The sequence below is a fragment of the Oncorhynchus clarkii genome, chromosome 28, assembly GCF_045791955.1.
Source record: "Oncorhynchus clarkii lewisi isolate Uvic-CL-2024 chromosome 28, UVic_Ocla_1.0, whole genome shotgun sequence".
In the NCBI taxonomy this organism is placed as follows: domain Eukaryota; kingdom Metazoa; phylum Chordata; class Actinopteri; order Salmoniformes; family Salmonidae; genus Oncorhynchus; species Oncorhynchus clarkii.
This window is the reverse complement of record NC_092174.1, coordinates 27,302,814-27,314,825: the sequence shown is the minus strand read 5'-3', so window position 1 is coordinate 27,314,825 and position 12,012 is coordinate 27,302,814.

Sequence of the window (12,012 nt, the reverse complement as noted above, 5' to 3'; positions counted from 1 at the left end):
GTATGGTTCTCAATCAGGGACAGCTGTCTATCGTTGTCTCTGATTGGGAACCATTCTTTAGGTACCTTTTTTCCCACCTGTGTTTGTTGGCACTATTGCCTTTAGCTTCACGTTTTGGTTATGGTTTATTGTTGGTTATGGTTTATTGTTGGTTATGGTTTATTGTTTTGTGTCGGCGTCATTCTTAACCTCTTGGATCTCTAGAGGCGCTATTTCATTTTTGGATAAAAAACGTTCCCGTTTTAAGCGCAATATTTTGTCACGAAAAGATGCTCGACTATGCATATTATTGACCGTTTTGGAATGAAAACACTCTGAAGTTTCAGAATCTGCAAAGATATTGTCTGTAAGTGCCCCAGAACTCATTCTACAGGCGAAACCAAGATGATACGTCAACCAGGAAATGAGCAGAATCTCTGAAGCTCTGTTTTCCATTGTCTCCTTATATGGCTGTGATTGCGCAAGGAATGAGCCTACACTTTCTGTCGTTTCCCCAAGGCGTTTGCAGCATTGTGACGTATTTGTAGGCATATCAAAGGATATATCATCGAAGAGATATGTGGAAAAACACCTTGAGGATTGATTCAAAACCACGTTTGCCATGTTTCAGTCGATATTATGGAGTTAATTTGGAAAAAAGTTCGCGTTTTGAGGGCTGAATTTTCGTTTTTTTTTTTTTTTTTTTTTTTTTTTTTTTTTGGTAGCCAAATGTGATGTACAAAACGGAGCTATTTCTAATACACAAAGAATCTTTTTGGAAAAACTGAGCATCTGCTATCTAACTGAGAGTCTCCTCATTGAAAACATCAGAAGTTCTTCAAAGGTAAGTTATTTTATTTGAAGGCTTTACTTGTTTTTGTGATAGTTGCCTGCTAAATGCTAACGCTAATGCTAACGCTAAATGCTACGCTAGCTAGCTACTGTTACACAAATGATTGTTTTCCTATGGTTGAAAAGCATATTTTGAAAATCTGAGATGACAGTGTTGTTAACAAAAGGCTAAGCTTGAGAGATAGCATATTTATTTCATTTCATTTGCGATTTTCATGAATAGTTAACGTTGCGTTATGGTAATGAGCTTAGGTCTATAAATAGAATCCCGGATCCGGGTTTGGTCGTCGCAAAAGGTTAAATAAAGTAAAATGTACATTCACCAAGCTGCACCTTGGTCCTCATCCTTCAACAGCCGTGACAGAACTTCCTACCACCAAAGGACCAAGCAGCGTGGTAAAGAGGACTCCTGGACATGGGAGGAGATCCTGGATGGTAAGGGACCCTGGAGGCAGGCTGGGGAGTATCGCCCATCCACGGGAGGAACTGGAGGCAGCTAAGGTGGAGAGGCAACATTGAGGGAACACGGCTGGCAAGGAAGCCGGAGAGGCAGCCCCCCCAAAACATTTTGGGGGCGGCACACGAGGAGGTCAGGTTGGAGACCTGAGCAAACTCCCCGTGCTTACCGTGGCGAGCATGTGACTGGTCAGGCCCCGTATTATGGGGTGATGCGCACTGTGTCGAGGCTGATCATTCACAGGCCGGTGTGCTCGGTGCCAGCATCCCGCATTTGCCGGGTGGAAGCAGGCATCCAGCCAGAACGGGTGGTGCCAGCTCTGCGCTCGAGACCTCCAGTGCGCCTCCACGGCCCAGTGTATCCGGTGCCTCGGCCAAGGAAGAGGCCTCCTGTATGCCTCCCCAGCCCGGTGGGTCCTGTGCCTGCGCCCAGCCCGGTGGGTCCTGTGCCTGCGCCCAGCTCGGAGCCTCCAGCGACGCCCTCCAGTCCGGGGCCCGCTACGAGGGTTCCCTCTCTAGAGGTGCCACCAAAGTGGGGTGAGCCAGCGGTGGAGGTTAGGTTTTCTGCACCTTGGTGGTGGTGGGGGGTGGGGGGGGGGGGGGGGGGGGGGCGTACTACTGTCACGCTTTGACCTTAGAGATCCTTTTTATTTCTCTATTTTGGTTTGGTCAGGGCGTGAGCTGGAGTGGGCATTCTATGTTTTGTGTTTCTATGATTTTCTATGTTTTGACCGGGTATGGTTCTCAATCAGGGACAGCTGTCTATTGTTGGCTCTGATTGGGAACCATACTTCAGTACCCCTTTTCCCACCTGTGTTTGTGGGAAGTTGTCTTTGTTTGTTGGCACTATTGCCTTTAGCTTCACGGTTTGTATGGTTTATTGTTGGCGTCATTCTTAAATAGAGTAAAATGTACACTCACCACGCTGCACCTTGGTCCTCATCCTTCAACAGCCGTGACATCTCCTCCTTCTAGGCTTTTTCTTCTCTTGACTTTATATTGCGATTGGCAAGTTTCATAAATTAGGTGCATTACAGCCACTGACCTCGTTTGTCTTTCAGTAACCCACGTAGGTATAACCAAATGAGGAGATGGCACGTGGGTACCTGCTTCTATAAACCATTGAGGAGATGGGAGAGGCAGGATTTGCAGCGCAATCTGTGTCACAAATAGAACTGACTTCTATTTTAGCCCTTGGCAACGCAGACGCTCATTGGCGCGCACAAGCAGTGTGGGTGCAATAATTGAATAATATAGATTTCTAAAATGTATTTTATAACGCTTGCATTCGCAACGAGAGCGGTGTAGTCAGCCTATTATTTGACCATGCTGGTCATTTATGAACATCTTGGCCATGTTCTGTTATAATCTCCACCCGGCACAGCCAGAAGAGGACTCGCCACCCCTCAGCCTGGCTCCTCTCTAGGTTTCTTCCTAGGTTTTGGCCTTTTCTAGGGAGTTTTTCCTAGCCTCCGTGCTTTTACACCTGCATTGCTTGCTGTTTGGGGTTTTAGGCTGGGTTTCTGTACAGCACTTTGAGATATCAGCTGATGTAAGAAGTAGAGGTTGACCGATTATTATTTTTCAACGCCGATACCGATTATTGGAGGACCAAAAAAAAGCTGATACCCATTAATGGGCCGATTTTTAATTTTCTAAAATGTATTTATTTGTAATAATGACAATTACAACAATACTGAATGAACACTTAACTTAATATAATACATCAATAAAATCAAGTTAGCCTCAAATAATTAAACATGTTCAATTTGGTTTAAATAATGCAAAAACAAAGTGTTGGAGAAGAAAGTAAAAGTGCAATATGTGCCATGCAAGAAAGCTAACGTTTAAGCTCCTTGCTCAGAACATGAGAATATATGAAAGCTGGTGGTTCCTTTTAACACGGGTCTTCAATATTCCCAGGTAAGAAGTTTTAGGTTGTAGTTATTATAGGACTATTTATCTCTATACCATTTGTATTTCATTAACCTTTGACTATTGGCTGTTCTTATAGGCACTTTAGTATTGCCAGTGTAACAGTATAGCTTCCGTCCCTCCCCTCGCTCCTACCTGGGCTCGAACCAGGAATACCATGACAACAGCCACCCTCGAAGCAGCGTTACCCATGCAGGGGATAACTACTCCAAGTCTCAGAGCGAGTGACGTTTGAAACGCTATTAGCGAGCACCCCGCTAAGCTAGCCATTTCACATCGGTTACACCAGCCTAATCTCGGGAGTTGGTAGGCTTGTAGTCATAAACAGCTGCTGGCAAACGCACGAAAGTGCTGTTTGAATGAATGCTTACGAGCCTGCTGCTGCCTACCATCGCTCAGTCAGACTGCTCTATCAAATCATATACTTAGTTATAACATGATAACACACAGAAATACGAGCCTTAGATCATTAATATGGTCGAATCCGGAAACCATCTTCTCGAAAACAAGACGTTTATTCTTTCAGTGAAATACGAAACCGTTCCTTATTTTATCTAACGGGTGGCATCCATAAGTCAAAATATTCCTGTTACATTGCACAACCTTCAATGTTATGTAATAATTACTTAAAATTCTGGCAAATTAGGCAGCCCAAACTGTTGCATATACACTGACTCTGCATGCAATGAACGCAAGAGAAGTGACACAATTTCACCTGGTTAATATTACCTGCTAACCTGGATTTCTTTTAGCTAAATATGCAGGTTTAAAAATATATACTTTTGTGTATTGATTTTAAGAAAGGCATTGGTGTTTATGGGTAGGTATACGTTGGAGCAACGACAGTCCTTTTTCGCGAATGCGCACCGCATCGATTATATGCAACGCAGGACACACTAGATAAATTAGTAATATCATCAACCATGTGTAGTTATAACTAGTGATCATGATTGATTAAGTTTAATGCTAGCTAGCAACTCACCTTGGCTTCTTACTGCATTCGCGTAACAGGCGGGCTCCTCGTGAGGCAGGTGGTTAGAGCGTTGGACTAGTTAACTGTAAGGTTGCAAGATTGAATCCCTGAGCTGACAAGGTAAAAATATGTCGTTCTGCCCCTGAACGAGGCAGTTAACCCACCGTTCCTAGGCCGTCATTGAAAATAAGAATGTGTTCTTAATTGACTTTCCTAATTAAATAAAGATGTTAAAAAAAAAAATTGCCGAATCAGTGTCCAAAAATACCGATTTCCGATTGTTATGAAAACTTGAAATCGACCCTAATTAATCAGCCATTACGATTAATCGGTCAACCTCTAGTAAGAAGGGCTATATAAATACATTTGATTTGAGTTGTCATTCTCAGCCCGAACCAGACAGGACCAGACCTCAAATTCTGTGAATTGATTTGGGCCGGGTGGGTTCCCGTGCTTTATCAAGAAAAAATGTACTTTGCGTGTCTGTGCACCTTTTAGCTCTTTCTCAGCACCAGCAGAGCCTGGATTCCAATATTGGCTGGGCCAGAGAAATTTGTGGCCATGATGAAACTTTTTTCTGATGATTGAAATGTTTCTAAATTGCAATACAAATAAGCTGGAGTGTACTCAGGAGAATGATAATCCACAATACCACGACAGGTAGCACATCATATCAGGAGAAGCCCATATTCCAATGGCATCTTTTAATGCCTATACATTCTAACAAAATACACCCTTTGACTGCCCTGCTAATGTGCCTTGCAGGACCTTGTAAACTATCAAAAGTAGGCCAAAAGTTTTCCTAATCAAACATGCATTCAAAACACAGGGCTTTTGAGTGATTATTCAAATGGATGTTTGGCAGAAAATCTAGTTATTTATTTATTGTTTAATTATTCAAGGCTCCCTTTGTTATTTCATTTTTTTTTAAATGCTTGATTGTATTTAAAGGCATGAATGACTTGTATGCTGTGGAATGACTTGAATGAATGATTGAAGTAGGCTGTTACGTTAAGACATAAAACAGGACACGCTCTCACGGCTTGATGGTGGATAGATCATCCTATAAGGCTTAGGCTACTACATGAGGCAAGAGCAAAATAATAGTCTACATTGATTAAACCCTGTTAAACACTGAGTGGTGGTTTTGGGCACTTACCGGGCCTGGTGAAAATGAATAATCAGAAAATAGTTAGTGACAGGCATTTTTCTTTTTGGAAATCGAACTCAAATCTTACTGCTGGCAATGTCATAAGAATCTTCTCCCCACCGCCCCCCATAAAAGGCCATAAATCATGGTCAAGTCACCAAAAATAAAAACATTTAGTTTGCATCGAAAGGGTACATCCTGATGGTCATTGTAAAGCAATGCCTTTCCTTCTCCATCCACATGACCTTCTATACGTCCTCCACGTGCACCGTTTAGCTAGTGCATTGTTTACAATAGGAACAGTGAATGGGACAAGAAGTTTGAAGGTTCTTCACCTGTCTGGGTCTTATAGATATATATATATATAAAAAAAACTAACTTCAAAGCCTGATTGCTAAGGTAATTTTAAGATGTCAGGCTTGAAAATCCATTCAGCCATTTTGGCACAGCGACTCACTTCCCAAACCAGACACAACTGGTTTTAAGTGGCAAAGAGACATATGATCTACTGCACGAACTGAGAATCAGACAGAGGATACAGTGGGGCAAAAAAGTATTTAGTCAGCCAACAATTGTGCAAGTTCTCCCACTTAAAAAGATGAGAGGCCTGTAATTTATCATAGGTACACTTCAACTATGACAGACAAAATGAGGGGGAAAAAAATCCAGAAAATCACATTGTAGGATTTTTTATGAATTTATTTGCAAATTATGGTGGAAAATAAGTATTTGGTCAATAACGTTTATCTCAATACTTTGTTATATACCCTTTGGTGGCAATGACAGAGGTCAAACGTTTTCTGTAAGTCATCACAAGGTTTTCACACACTTTTGCTGGTATTTTGTCCCATTCCTCCATGCAGATCTCCTCTAGAGCAGTGATGTTTTGGGGCTGTTGCTGGGCAACACGGACTTTCAACTCCCTCCAAAGATTTTCTTTGGGGTTGAGATCTGGAGACTGGCTAGGCCACTCCAGGACCTTGAAATGCTTCTTACGAAGCCACTCCTTCGTTGCCCGGGCGGTGTGTTTGGGATCATTGTCATGCTGAAAGACCCAGCCACGTTTCATCTTCAATGCCCTTGCTGATGGAAAGAGGTTTTCACTCAAAATCTCACGATACATGGCCCCATTCATTCTTTCCTTTACACGGATCAGTCGTCCTGGTCCCTTTGCAGAAAAACAGCCCCAAAGCATGATGTTTCATCCCCCATGCTTCACAGTAGGTATGTTGTTCTTTGGATGCAACTCTTTGTCCTCCAAACACGACGAGTTGAGTTTTTACCAAAGAGTTATATTTTGGTTTCATCTGACCATATGACATTCTCCCAATCTTCTTCTGGATCATCCAAATGCTCTCTAGCAAACTTCAGACGGGCCTGGACATGTACTGGCTTAAACAGGGGGACACGTCTGGCACTGCAGGATTTGAGACCCTGGCGGCGTAGTGTGTTACTGATGGTAGGCTTTGTTACTTTGGTCCCAGCTCTCTGCAGGTCATTCACTAGGTCTTCCCGTGTGGTTCTGGGATTTTTGCTCACTGTTCTTGTGATCATTTTGACCCCACGGGGTGAGATCTTGCGTGGAGCCCCAGATCAAGGGAGATTATCAGTGGTCTTGTCTTCCATTTTCTAATAATTGCTCCCACCGTTGATTTCTTCAAACCAAGCTGCTTACCTATTGCAGATTCAGTCTTCCCAGCCTGGTGCAGGTCTACAATTGTATTTCTGGTGTCCTTTGACAGCTCTTTGGCCAAGTGTAGTTTGGAATGTGACTGTTTTGAGGTTGTGGACAGGTGTCTTTTATACTGATAACAAGTTCAAACAGGTGCCATTAATACAGGTAACGAGTGGAGGACAGAGGAGCCTCTTAAAAAAGAAGATGTGATTTTCTGGATTTTCTCAATTTGTCTTTCATAGTTGAAGTGTACCTATGATGAAAATGACAGGCTTCTCTCATCTTTTTAAGTGGGAGAACTTGCACAATTGGTGGCTGACTAAATACTTTTTTGCCCCACTGTATATGGTATGGCAAATTGCCTAAACACTGCGTTCCAATGGGAATTGGTCCATGTTTAGAGCACCACCATTAGGTAAAAGTTTGAACAACATTTTTCTTAATTTTTTTAGAATTCCTTTTGGAACAGTAATTGGTTGAATAAAAAACATCAGCTGGCACACACCCAGAGAAAATAATTTTATGTAGATGGCGAATAAACTATAAGCTATAACAATAGAGTTGCACACTATATATAAACTCACAGTAATTTATTGGGTGATTTCTTTTTATAGCTTATCGAACAGTAATTGGTGACATATTTATCTCAAAACTAGACGTTCAAATCTCTTATTCCTCAAAATGTGGGACAATTGGGGGGACCCTCTGAAAAGAAAAAGTACATAAAAGTTTTTGGGGGTCTGCTGTATCTCAGGTTCTGTAGTAGTCACATTGTTTATGATACCTGTATCTGAATCCCACAGTTCTTACCTTTCTAACAGTACTATATGTGTTTGTAGGACTTATAATTTTGAAACCGAAATGTACTTTGAGGGTAGTATACAATAGTGTGTGTCATTTAGAAAATGCTACTAGAGGGGGTCAGAGTTTAACAGTTGATAGGCTACACTTGATTTAGACTACATTATTGCATGCTAAATGTTTCTGATCAGTGATAGATGACCAAACAAATAAATGAGCTACCACCTTCTCTTGCCCAGCCAGAGATCAATTAACCAAATATACAGACAGAGATTCAGTGATATAAAATCACATTGTCAGTCACAGGCTTTTGGTAGGGAGTAGGACACTGTTCATACTGTAATTTTTGGTATGTTACTTTTACCATAATTCTTTTTGAATACCCAGTTCATTTTGAGTTAGCATTCAATATTGTACTCTCCCCTTTATTTTAGATTTGGACAAATAAACATTCTTTGGAAAAATATGACTGTCTTAACATCTGTTTCATGCTACATAGCCCTGTACAGCTTAAATAAATATCTTCTGTGAATCCATAAAGGCAGACCAATTTTGAGGCTTGATCGAAAAGATCCATATTTAATATTTGGTCCTTTATCCTGTGTAGCTACACTGGCAATGGCGGGCTGTGGAAGCAGAGTGCTTGTGGCGAATGATCTTGTTCCGTCTGCAGTGTAGGAAGACTTGCTGATACTGCACGTCTCCTGGAAAGACATGGTTGTGGTGTTACCATTTGACACTTTTGTGGAAGGGACGAAGGGAAACACACCTTTGTTGGTATCAGTGTCAACCGATTGGGACCTACAGTAAGTGTTTAGAGACAGACTAGTGTATTGTTTAGGGACAATGAGGGACTTTAGGTGCTGCTTTTGAATGGAAAGAACAGTCAACATCTGGGGGGGCTGCAGAAGTTGCCTTAGAAGGGCAGTTTTTACACATGATGTATTGTTGTGTATGGGAGATTGGGGAGAAATTGCACCATTCAATACTTCTCATATACAACTTTACATTTACTGTCTCTAAGCGCAACCCCCTTCCTCATCTCAAAAACCTATTTGTAATCCTCCCCCAGCCCAATGACTTTGACAGATCATTCTTGTCAATTTTTGTAGACGTGTCTTTGCATTGTGTTTTGAGAATCTGCAGAGAGAAGAATGAAATGGTTGTGTCATTACTATTGTCTTAATACCTTTCAGTGTCCCTTGCTTGTTTTTGTCCCACAATCTTGTTGCACTCCATAAGTGCAAGGTGTGTCTCCTCCCTCATGCCGACGCTTTGGGGTATTTTTAAGCAGGGCCTGTGGAAGGACTCCAAGTAACCGGAGTTTTACAAAGAGAAAAAGGTAAGAAGAGAACAGGGGTAGTACACTCAATTGATCACTTGGACTGGAAGGTACTCTGTGGTCCTCAGGCTAACCACCTGTAACCCCATAACACAAACAATACCCAATTCATGTTTATGCCATGTTTACTATAAATGGAGCTATTTTAGCTGTCAGCTTGTAAATATTTTTGCCACCTTCCTTCACCTTGTGCAGAGCTTGGGGTTGGAATCATATTATGTACCACCTACAACAACAATAATACACAATTTAACCACCCCACCAGTTGTATAGATCTCTATTAGACTGGCGTGCTTACCATACCTAACATGGACATCGCAATATTGTCAACATGCTGTTAGCTAGTTAGCATCACTAAATTGGCAGGATTGCTAGCCAGCTGAGAACCAACCATAAACAATTTATACACATTCATCATTACTACCAACACACCGACAGTGAGTTAGTTATATCGGCAATTCTATTTGGCTACCAGATTGAGTTAGTCTTATTTGCTAACGTTTGCTATCTTACGTTAGCCAACATTAGTCAGAGATAGAACGAACAGACAAATATGTTTACTCTGCTGAAGGTAGCTAGTCTAGCAGTGACTAACTACCAGGACTGTAAAGTTAGCTAACGCAGCTAATTTACCTAGTCCAGCTAACATTATGTATAATCATTGTAAATTATATCATAAATGGGACTGGTGGAGTTGTCACACATGCAGACAACAAAAATATATGGAAATGTCTGCTCCACTCAAAATTACAAGCAACTAATTGCAGCATCACCGTAAAAATGGAAGAGGCAATTGTGAGGGGGAGAAAGTAAGGAACTTGTCTGTCCGCCATGCATTAAAATACCAAAATTGGTTAAAGAAAATTGTGATAAATAAAAAAAAATTTATAACTTTTACTGTATTTTACTGTGCTGTATAGATTGAAAATAGTTGGGAAGAGATTTTCACTGTACCGATTCTATGGCACATGGTTTATGAACTGATACACAAAACAATGCTGGATTCAAAACAGAGTTTTTCAATTTAAATTATCTTACAAAATTCTTGCAATCAATAGAATGTTATATATATTTATAGGGGATACAACCATCCCAGCTCTGCAGATTTTGCTGCGAAGAGGCAGGATAATTTGTTTTGGTTCTGTCCATATGTAGCTTGTTTTTGGTCGCAGGTTCATGAATGGCTGAAGAATTTCAACATTTACCTAGAGCTTTTATAGCACTGCTGGGTGATTTTAAAAAGCCATAGTCAAATCAATAACATTAATACTCTTAGCAAAAATGTTTCTTTAATTTACAATCAGTAGAAACTATTAGAATAGAAAGGTTCTGAACTTTTGTGAAACATCAAAGCACAGCTGAAAAATATATGGCATATAGAAATCAAAACTGGATGGTTTTCAGAGATGGATGCGAGGGTTTGAGTGGAGCTGAAGGGTGGGACTAAAAAATAACAAGATAAATAATGTAAAATATATTGTGTCCGTAAAAGGTGTATAGTATGTATAACATGGAAATGGAAGCCTAAGTGTTGTTGTCCATCGGTTTACTCCAATTAGGGGAGGTGTGGTAGGGTTAGGGAAAAATAAAAGGAAAATATATTAAAATATTTGATATATACTGTATATTTACAAAAAATATATGGGGAATTGGAAATGATGCAGACAATTACTTTGATGGAAGCCACAATCTATTTGCAATATTAAAGCTGATCTACCCACAAATAAAAAATAAAAAACATTAAGGATGGTAAAGGATGATATCGCATTACTTCTCAGCTGATGTCTAAAATCCGTTCAGCCTGCAAATCCCTCTGATAATCTTTGCTCACCATAAGCATTATAGCAGCAAACCATTGACAGCATCTGGTTAAATCTCTGGTAGGTAGAACGGTAAAAAATAAATAATTTTCAAGCTTGTTTGTAATTAGCACAGCCAGACACACCACATGGGCATGATGAAACGTTAGCGGAAAACAAACAAACAAAAAAATCCCTAGGGAAGTTCTGATATTACTATGTTTTGGTTTGTTTGAAGCCATGAACCAAGTTCGTGGACATGCCCCATCTACCTAATCGGGCGGTATCTGCATTCGCTGTGAGTGCTGAACTTTGTGGTTCACTATGAGCAGTTGAATACACAGGAAGTCACGGACTACAAAAAGAAAACCAGCTAAGTCACGGACACCGACGTCACACTTCCAGCCAAACTAAACACCTTCTTTGCCCGCTTTGAAGATAATACAGTGCCACCGTCGCGGCCCGCTAACAAGGACTCCCCCCCCCCCCCCCCCCCCCCTTTCGATGGCTGACATTAGTAAAACATTTAAACATGTTAACCCTCGCAAGGATGCTGGCCCAGACAGCATCCCTAGCCTCATCAGAGCATGCGCAAAGCAGCTGGCTGGTGTGTTTACGGACACATTCAATCGCTCCCTATCCCAGGCTGTTGTCCCCACATGCTTCAAGATGGCTAGCATTGTTCCTGTACCCAAGAAGGCAAAGAACTGAACTAAATGACTACTGCCCCGTAGCACTCACTTGTCATCATGAAGTGCTTTGAGAGACTAGTCAAGGATCATATCACCTCCACCTTACCGGCCACTCTAGACCCACTTCAGTTTGCATACCGCCCCAACAGGTCCACAGACGATGCAATGGCCATTGCACTGCACTATCCCATCTGGACAAGAGGAATACCTATGTAAGACTGCTGTTCATTGACTACAGCTCAGCATTCAACACCATAGTGCCCTCCAAGCTCATCATCAAGCTGGAGGCCCTGGCTTAACCCCGCCCTGTGCAATTGGATTCTGGACTTCCTGACGGGCCGCCCCAGATGAAGGTAGG